Consider the following 10,307-nt stretch of genomic DNA (forward strand, 5'->3'; position numbering starts at 1 on the left):
GGGAGGCTGAGGCAGGAGAATCGCCTAAGCCCAGGAGTTGGAGGTTGCTGTGAGCTGTGTTACGCCATGGCACTCTACCGAGGGCCACAAAGTGAAACTCTGTCTCTACAAAAAACAAACAAACAAACAAACAAAAAAAGAAAAACAAAAACGAACCTCTCCCTCCCACGGCTCCCCTCCAACTTCAGAAACTTTCCTCAACTTACCGGGACTCAGGAGGCACCGAGTCTTGTTGAGGGGACGGCGCTCCGAGGCAGCCTCGCAAACGCCAGTGCGCAGCCCGACCGGGTCGGCACTGCCCCGCAGCAGCGGTGGGTGCAGGACGAGGAGCTGCGGCTCTGCACCAGCCGCCTCAGCTCAGCCGTGCCTGACGCCCGGCATTGGCCCCGGCGCACCGCCCTGCGACCGCGGCGGCAACTGAGGCTGCAGACGCCGCACGGACACGACCGCTGCGGCTGCTGCCAGCCCTGGAGTGCGAGCCCCTGGAGCGTGTCTCCGGCTCCAAGGGAATCACGGCTCAACAGGAAAGCCAGTCCGAGAGAAACCGACTTGCCGCCACCGGCAGACCGCCAGTCTTCTGCCAATCGGCCGGTTGCGTCGCGAGCACGCCGGCAGTTACCGCAGTCCACTCTTATCGCAGCCCCGCGGAGGATGACGGGCAGCGCCGGGCGCGAATGGGAGGTGGGGCGGCAGGCAGGGGCGGGGAAGGGACAAGCCGGGCGGGGTCGACGTGGGGGGCGTTGAGGGAGGCTGACCACCGGTGTGGGCTGCTGTGCAAGAATACTGCCTCCTCCGGTACTGTAAACCTAAATTTCTGTGGTTGAACTTGCTTTTCTCTGGAGTCCATGGTCCCTTGAAAAGCACCGTTTACTCTAAGCGGTCCTTAAGGTTGCCGGGCCAGCTTACAAAAGCCAATTTTACTAAGCTTATAGCTTACCCATGAAGAGTAGTGATTTGAGGGACAATGGTCTTCTAGTGTGGCTGTACATTAAAATAAATTGGGAAGCTTGTAAGAGCTCTTTGCCCTGGCCGCACGCGAGAAGTACAGGAGAATCTCTGGGCGGGGTCCGGGTATCAGTAGGTTGTAAAGCTACCTCAGGATACCAAGGTCCGGCAGTACTTCTCAAACTAATGTGGGACCTAATTCTGGTAACAACCTCCTGGGGATTTTGCTAAGATGCAGATTCTGATTCAGTAGGTCAGGGAGCGAGAACAAGAGGCGATTCTTTCTTTCTAACAAGCTTTCACAGGTCGCCAAAGTGTGGTCTAGAATCTGGAGCACGGCTTCTGAAAAGTTGGTCTTCCTGACAGTCACCCCAGGAGCTGCCAGCTACTAGGGAGGCTGAGGCAAAATGATTGCTTGAGCCCAAGACTGTGAGCTATGACGCCAGGGCCACTCTGCTGAGGACAACCGAGTGAGACTGTCTCAAAAAAAAAGAAAGAAAGAAAGAAAAGAAAAAATTGCAGAGCAAATGGCCAGGCGCTAACCACTGTGGTAATGTTTCTGGGTCAGTGGTTGGGAATAGTTGAGCTCTGGTATTCCATGTGTAATAAGCACTTTATATAACCCTATTAGGGGTTTTGTTTGGACCAAACTACAGGTTTACACCAGCAACTTGGTATTGAGAACAGATTTGTGTGTGACAGAGAGCCAAGCTCGGTCTAGAACTCAGAACGACTAACTCCAAATCCAAGGTGTTCTAAACCAAATGGTGCTTTACCTGACTAGTCCCAGTTATCTACAATTATTGTGAATTACTTAGCAGGAAAAAAAAAAAGACATAAATGGTATTAAACATACATACATAAACTCTGTTGAACACTAGTTCCACATATCATTAGAGGAGACTTGAAATTGGAGAAGAGGTTCACTTGGGAGAGAGTAGGGAGCGGAGTGATGAAATAAGGGATGATAGTGTGTTGCAAAGAGTGTGGAGGAGGAAACCAACTTCAGACTCAACCTAAAGTTTGGACAGGCACTTTGTGGAAGAAAAGCTAAGGACCAGACTTCAGACAATGGTGTGAAATTCAGGCGTTCAAGAGCTTATAAAGGCATGGCATTTCACATCTTTTACCTCATTGAAATCTTACAATATTCTCTTAAATCAAATAAAAAAAAGAAATTATGCCCATTTTACACATTAAAAGTGACACACTTTGAGGGACTTTACCTAACAATTGCAATCAGTGTAACCTGGCTTATTGTACCCTCAATGAATCCCCAACAATAAAAAAAAAAAAAGTGACACACTTTGAACATTAGTTGACTGTTCGAGTGGAACTTGAATAAAAGCAAGGATCTTAGTGTAGAACACAGCTCCTGTAACTCTAAGGAAAACAACAATTCAGCTCTTAAATAAAGCAAATGGTTTCTGAGTTTGCTAGTCTCATCTTTTAAAGGCTGCGCCTATATTTTTTGTTCAGAAGGCTTTCATTCTTGCAGGAAGGAAATAAAATTGTGTCTTCATCCCAGTTTTGCAGCTTCACATCTTGGGTTTGGGAAATGTCTTTCTAGTCCTAGGACATTGCAGTTACACAATGCAGGATTTATTGAGGACTTTGAAAGGGACATATTCTGGTGACAAGTATAATGACCCTCCTTATTTTACCCAGGCCTAGACGCTAAATAATTTAGACAAAATCACTAATCTGAGCAGGGGCCATTCTCAAGCCTCTGTCCTTTTCCTTTCCTCTTTTCATCAAATGATATACTGACAATTGTTTTTCATTTGTAAATTTTTCATACCAAGATTTGCCATCAGTATATTCGAACCCAAATGCACTTTAAAGCCATAACTTAATATAGAACCAGAAGTGTCAGGAACAATTATGTGCTTGTGATATAAACTGTATTTCCAATCTGAGTAAGGTATCAGAAGAAAGTATGTGGTATTTATTTGCAGTCTTCTAATCCAGAGGTTTGCCTTGAAATGCTGTTTTGCTAAAATGCTGTCACCCACTTGCCTCTTTACTTCTCTTATAACTCTTCATTAGCGCTATTCTTTTGTGATTTTGTGTGATGATGAAGTAAAAATAAATAAATTCCTAGTAGAAAGAGATTCTCTGTAAATGAAGGAGCTGGCACAACATAGGTTATAGTATTTGGCACATTTTTAAATAAGAAATATTTAAAATAAGCCAGGTGCAGTGGCTCCTGCCTATAATCCTAGTACTTTGGGCAGCTAAGGCAAGAGGATCACTTGAGGCCAACATAGCAAGACCCTGTCTCTGCCAAAAATTAAAAAGAAAAGGTAGTTAGGGATGGTGGTGCATACTTGTAATCCCAGCTACTCAGGAGGCTGAGGTGGGAGCAGTGCTTCAGCCCAGGAGTTCAAGGTTGCAGTGGGCTATTATCGAGAGTCAACCTGGGAGACAGAGTGTGACTCTATCTCAGAAATAAACAAACAAACAATAGAAATAGTTTAAATAAAAAAACTATTATGGTGGCAGAATAGTCATCTTGGGACTTCTAGAAGAAGAAACCAAACTGGTCATTCGGAATTTTTTTTTTATACTAGAAACTCCATTCAAAATATTTATGTCTATAATATTTGAATTCATTCACATATTGGCTTGAAAAGATTTAATTACATAAATCTTTGCATGTATGTAAGATTTAATTACATAAATCTTAAATTAGTATGTCCCACTGCCATTTTATTTGCATCATTATTATTAGCATTAAACATATGAAATGTATAATGTTACCGTGATATTGTGTTGACTGTGTCTTAATATTGACTGTCTGCATTTAGAATTTGTTTCACTTTAGCTGCTGTTGTCTGACAGGAATAGCAGCTATGTTTTTGTTTTTTTTTTTCTGTATTCCTTATGGGTCAGCAAAGGTCTGTATTCCTTATGGGTCAGCAAAGCCTTCTCTTTGGCTGAGAATTTCTTTCTTCAATGCCTCTGAAACTCCAGTAGTGAGGTTTTCAATTACACAGACACATATGACTCCACTGAACCCCATTAATCCCCTCATTCAAGAAGCTGTTCCTAGAATAGGTAAATTCTTTCTGCTAAAAATCATAGACTCATCATTCAGCTGGAAAGTTTTGTCTCAAAAATTCTCCACCTTTATTAAGTACATATCTTTTTTTCCTTTATTTTATTGTTTGGGATTCATTGAGGGTGCAAAGAATTAAGTTACACTGATTGCATTTTTTAGATAAAGCCCCTCTTATAATTGTGTCCCATCCCCAAGGAGGTGTGCCATACACTGTGACCTCCCTCCCCCTCCTTCTTCCTCTCTCCCCAATTGCTCATTCCCCTACCCCCCTTGTATTAGGTCATCTACTGCCTTCATATTATAATAAAGTACATTGGATTCTTGCTTCTCCATTCTTATGATGCTTTACTGAGAAAAATGTATTCCACCTCCATCCAGGTTAATACAAACATTTCTTTATCCATTTCACTTAAAGTGATTCTTGACATGACAATCTTCAGTCTCTTCCTAATCCATAGACAAAGTCCAGAAGATAGGAGAACTATGGGGAGTCCAAGATGACTGGTGAGGCTGAGATAGAATCAAGAGCTAAGAATTAGATGCCAGTAATGAAAAATAAGCTTGCCATAAAAATTAATACAAATTGTACTTGATTTTTGAACATGGCTTATTACGGAGTTTGCCTTGTTAGAACACATGCAGCAGCTGATAACTTCACTGGAAACCATAGTTGAATCCCTGGTGGGTGGTAGGGGCCAAGTGGGGAGATTAGCATTCTATCTTTTTTTCCAGAGAAACTTTAGAAAACTATTGGAAAGTGCAATTCCTGTTCTAACACAGGCCACTTATGAAGTGCCTGCATTTGAAATGTTCGTGTCAAAATTAGTCCATTTAAAAGTTAGAGCAGCCAATACAATGAATAATCAGAATTTTCAGGTTAACTCCAAAACGCTTTTTAAAACCTCTATTAACAAATAAGCTAACAGAGTGTGAATTATAATGCCAAGCCTGAAAAGAAGTAGGTGTTGGGTAAGGATTCTGGCTGGAGGTAAGAGTGGCATTAGGGGCAGGGGAGTGTGGAGTTTAGAAGTGGAGAAGATGATTAAAAGTGGCCTTTGGAAAAAAAAATAAAAAATAAAGTGGCCTTTGGTGGCTGAGAAGTGGGAGAATGATGGAGACTAAATATCAACAGCTACTGAGATCAGGTTTGTAGATGGCCTGAGACCAAGAAGAGAAACAGCAGTGAGGGTGGCGCCTGTGGCTCAGAAGTGTAGGCTCCAGCCGCCTCATATGCCGGAGGTGGCGGGTTCAAACCCAGCCCCAGTCAAAAACTACAAAAAAAAAAAAAAATAGCAGTGAGACTGTACTGGCTACACAGGGCTTACCTGTAAAGAAAGCAATGAGAATTCCATGTTTGACTTGATTTATAGGAAGGAATAAACAGAGATCAACAAATAGATGATAAATTCCTTAAAATCTGTTATACATGCATCAAAGAATGATTACAGAAATGTACATCCAATTTCAGTCTCTAAGAACTACCTACTGCTTCCTTCTAATGGAGTTCCCCACTAGTAGTAGGAGAGAGCAGCCTGAGGGAGAAGCCAAGCAGCCCAGTGTGAACCTCCTAGGCTGTCTGGAGATGGCTGTTGCCATCTCTCAGCTGCATGCACGTGGCTGCCATCTTTGATTACTTGAACACAAAGTGACAAGAGCTGAAGCACATATGAGGCTCCTAATAAATAAATGTGCTGTTAGTGGTGATCTTTCCCTTTTTATCCCACCCCCAGTTAAAATTTGTAGCTAGACATCTCTTAATGTCCATTTTATCATTTTAATGTAAGCCATGATTGACTGTTTTTAAGAGAGCACTTTACTGAAAGAAGACGTAAAAGTTACTTTAGGGCGCCTCTGAGAGCAAGAGAATCATGTAGAAAAGGCTTTCAGGGGAGATTAAGGCAAAGCCTACTAATGTAACTCTGTGGCCTCTACTGCAGAGGAAAAGGCAGGGCTTAAGGACTTCACATCTAGATCTTTCTCCTGGGAGAAAGAAATTATGGTGGCAAGAGAGACGGTACTTATAAAAGTGAAAACAGGGAGAGATTTAAGGCAATATCTTTACATTACAGGTTAAAGAATGGGCTTTCCCATTGCCCTTTTCCATCTTGACCTTACATACTCCTTAAAGTTTTATACTGACATCAGCACTCAGGATTTGTGCCTGGAAAACTGATGCAGATTCTCAGGATGTTGGTTGAGACTCTTTAGGTTCACTTTTAATTCTTCTGCCTTTAGTGCTTGAATATAATACACTTTTTAGAAACATATTTCAGGTAGGCATCTGAGAAAACTTTGTATTTCATTAGTCATCAACCATTTAAAAGCCCAACAAGCAAAACTTCAGAATGGAGGCTGAGAGATTCAATCCCAGAGAAGCTAGTTGTACTGTCTCCAATGTCACAAAGATGTGAAAGGCTTTTAGTCACTAAAGCATTTCTGTCATTTTTTTCCTGTCATATATCTTCCTGCAGTCTCACCCTCTCACCACTTTTTTGGCATTGGAATCTTCTGCTCTTAGTCTTGCACCTTTCTGGGAATGGAGGTCGTCTCTTCTTATATCTCAACAACAGAGAACAAGGAGAGGAAATTCAGCAGAAACCAGCTCTCCCTTTTACCCAGTGGCCCATTTAGAAGTGGAAGAACACTCATTGTTTCCATGGCTTCTTTCTAAATCTGGGTAAGGTGCCTTACCTGGCAAATGGAGACAACAGTAGTAGTGATTATCATTCTTTGAAAGAGTTAGACATTTACCTAGCTTTACTTCCCCATGATAAGAAGCATCTAGTTTCTGCTGAATTCCCTTCTTTTGTTCCCCACTCCCAGACAAGAGAACCCTGAGAGGGCTAGTGAGGGTGAGGGCTTCCCAGAGCTTCTAAACACTTGTTACTGGTCAAATCTCCAGTTCTGACAAAACTCTGGTATTTCAGATGTTATTTGTATGGCTCATAACCAAAACTTCTGGTATTTGAGATGTTACTTCTATGCCTAGTGGTCAGACCAGAGCAGAGCCTCAAATACATTATTCCAGGAATGAATAAAAGCACAACAACAGCCTGATAGGAAGGCAAGGGACCTCAGAGATTTCACAGCAATTCAAATAGTGAGAAGAATTCCCAGAGGCGAAAGCCATAAAATAAGCCATCACTCCAAATGTCTTGTAAAAACAGCAGTTGCTTTTAGAAATATTTAATCCCACATTCCACTGAAGTGTTCATGGTATTTCCTGTTCTAGAAACTTAGAGGAAAATTAAACTCTTGCTTGAAAGAAAGCAAACAGAGCCAGATGTTGGTGCGGGTAATGACTTGCAGAGCCTAACATGCATGTGGCAGCAGTTGGGAAAATGCATGACAGCTGTCTGAAGCCATGGGAGCCTAATTTCTCTTGGCTAGGAAGGAAACAAACTGGAGGAGTGTTTTGTTTATATATATACAAGGGGACAGCTGAATCCAAGAGACGTTATTTTGTTTTGTAGATCCAGAAACAGCAACTTAAAATATTGTTTCTATTCCTTGGACTGTACCTGGACTTATGCCAAAGAGGCGAGGGAGACCAATTCTTCGATTAGAAGATTGGAACTTTCATACCCACCTTCAACCTCTGGGGAGGGAACTGGGCTAGAGATTAAGTTCATTTGCCTGGCCGATGATTTAACCAGTCATGCTAACTTAATGAACTTCCAATAAAAAACTCAGGTCATTGAGGCTTGGGGAGCTTCCTTGTCGGTGATTGTATTGGTGTGCTGGGAGGGTGATAGATCCTAGCTCCACGGTGACAGATGCTCCTGCACCCAGCACTCTTCCAGGCCTTGCTCTATGTGTCACCTCATCTGGCTGTTCATTTGTATTGTTATAATGAAAAAAATGGTAATCATAAGTACTGTGTAATGCTTTCTGTGGTTCTGTGAATCTTGCTAGTGAATTATCAAACTTGAGAGGGGTTATGGGAAAATCTTGGAATTTGTAGCCAAGTCAGACAGAAGTGCCTGGGGTGCCTGCTGGCAGCTGGTGCCTGAAGTGAGGGTAGTCTTATGGGAATCTTGCCCTCTTCATTGTGGGACCTCACCCTCACTCTGGGTAGTAAGCATCAAAATTGAATTGAATTATAGGACACTTAGTATGTCAGAATTGGTGTTGGAACATAATATAACATTCTTGGTGTGTCTGATTTTTGTGATGTTTGTTTATATTATTGATTAACACAGAGAAGAAATGATATCACCATCTCAGGATGAAGAAGGGAGCAGTGATACCAGGTGATTATGTCCATACCAGTCAATCCACATGTGATAACTGATGGTCTCTCCCACTGGACTGTAGACTTCTGGAAGTCAAGTCCACACATTCTTTATCTTAGTACTTCAGTGTAGCCAGTGTGTTATTTTTAAACATCCTAAATTCTACTGAAATGCTTATAGCTGACATGATGATGTAAAAATGTACCTTTTATTTATAATATTCACCTTGCATTTCATGACTACTTAATAGTCATCTCTCTGGACATTACTTTAACAATCTTTTTTTATCTTCTTATTTCACAGATAGGGAAAGCTAAGCCAAAGGTAAATATCTGGCCTAGGATCTCAGAAAAAGTTATGACTAGTCCTAAAATAGCTTGTCACACCTAAGGATTATCCCTAGTCCTTAAGTATCAAGAACTACTGGTCATGTTGGGTTCTGACCATCATGTGGAAGATGATAGGCAGTGAAGTAGTTACTGATGCTCAGAATTAGGTTCTATTACGCGTGGTACATGTGGGAGGACTTTGTCATTCATCTTAGAATTGATCATTTAGCCTTACATTTATGCTGGCAGCTGAACTCGGTGTCTTCTCACCAAATTAAGTTAGTGAATCATTTATGCTAATAGGAAAGCTTAGGAATTGCACTTCATTTAGGTTAGGCTGTATTAAAAAGAGATAGACTTCGGGCAGTAACAAAACAAACAGAAACAAAAAACATTGTTTAAAAAGAAATCTCAGAGTGTAAAAATCATTGTTTTGCTTATCTATCAGATTAAGATGTAATTAACCCAACTGAGTTGTAGCTGGGCTCATTATTTGAATCTTCTTTGTTATAGATCAGAGTTGAAACAGTAACTTTGCAACTAGATGTATTTTTAATGTCTGGGCTATACCAGACAATACTTTATTTCAGATGGGAAAGCAGAGAGAGAAATCTCATTTTATTTTATCTGATTTAACTTTTCAGAAGCAATTACTTGCTTTTCTAACATACCAAACATTTCTTTATTGCTAACAAGATCTCTAAAAATGACAGCAACTGGAGCTAGGCAACAGTCATTACTGTGACATTCTATTTGACAACATGTAATCATGTCCATTAAGGTCTCTAAACTCTCCTCAAACGTGGTAGTAAACTTCAAAATTTGTTTAACTTTGAGCTGAGTATGTAACAAGCTCAATAATAGACACATATTGATAGATTCCCAACACATTTCTTAAGGAGCTTTATCTAAATGGCAAACAGTGACAGAAATGATGGTTTCCTGGAGTTTACGTTTAGACATATTTGTGACACATTTTTTAAGATGAAGCAGGTGATTTTATTGGCTATTTCACAGTTAAGGGAAATGGTCACGGTTGTTGTGTTCTACCTCTGTCTGAGGCCTTATTCCCAGAAGACATGGGGCAGATGCTGACACACACCTGTTCCATACAAACTCTCATACGTGTGTGTGCTGTTGATGGGGGAGGGGCATCTGGGTGACTTGACTTTTCAAAAGAAATTCTCAGAGATTAGATTGAATTTGATTATTTCAAGGGCTTTTAATTCCACAGGAATCCAGATTGGTTCTGTTTTGAGATCCACTTATCGTAATAAGTGGAATTCACTCCCTGAATTCTGCAATAGTTTTCCGGCTAATCTGGATTCTTCTGGATTTGGAATGATAAGGCCCATTCTCCAGGACAACCCTCCTATTGCCAAAGGAAAATTGGAAGCTTGGTTGGGGGGGGAAATGATGGCTTGGTTACAGAGTTCTATGTCTGCTGCAATAAGAACTCCAAAGCAATTTTTCTTTTGTCATGGTGAAGAGAGAATCATTGATGAAATTCAGCCTCCAGCACAGAGGTTAACAGTGTGGGTTTGGAGGGAGATTTATATGCCTTCTGACAGGGACTAGAATCTTAGGCAAGTTGTTTCTCCTCTTCATGTATATCTTAAGAGTTCTTGTTTGTAAAATACAGTAATGGCTTATCTTATTTAATATTTAGCAATATGCTAAATACACATGCTAATAATAAACTTAACGATTTTTAAACACCTGGCATAGTCTCTG

This window comes from Nycticebus coucang, chromosome 13, assembly GCF_027406575.1.
Source record: "Nycticebus coucang isolate mNycCou1 chromosome 13, mNycCou1.pri, whole genome shotgun sequence".
In the NCBI taxonomy this organism is placed as follows: Eukaryota; Metazoa; Chordata; class Mammalia; order Primates; family Lorisidae; genus Nycticebus; species Nycticebus coucang.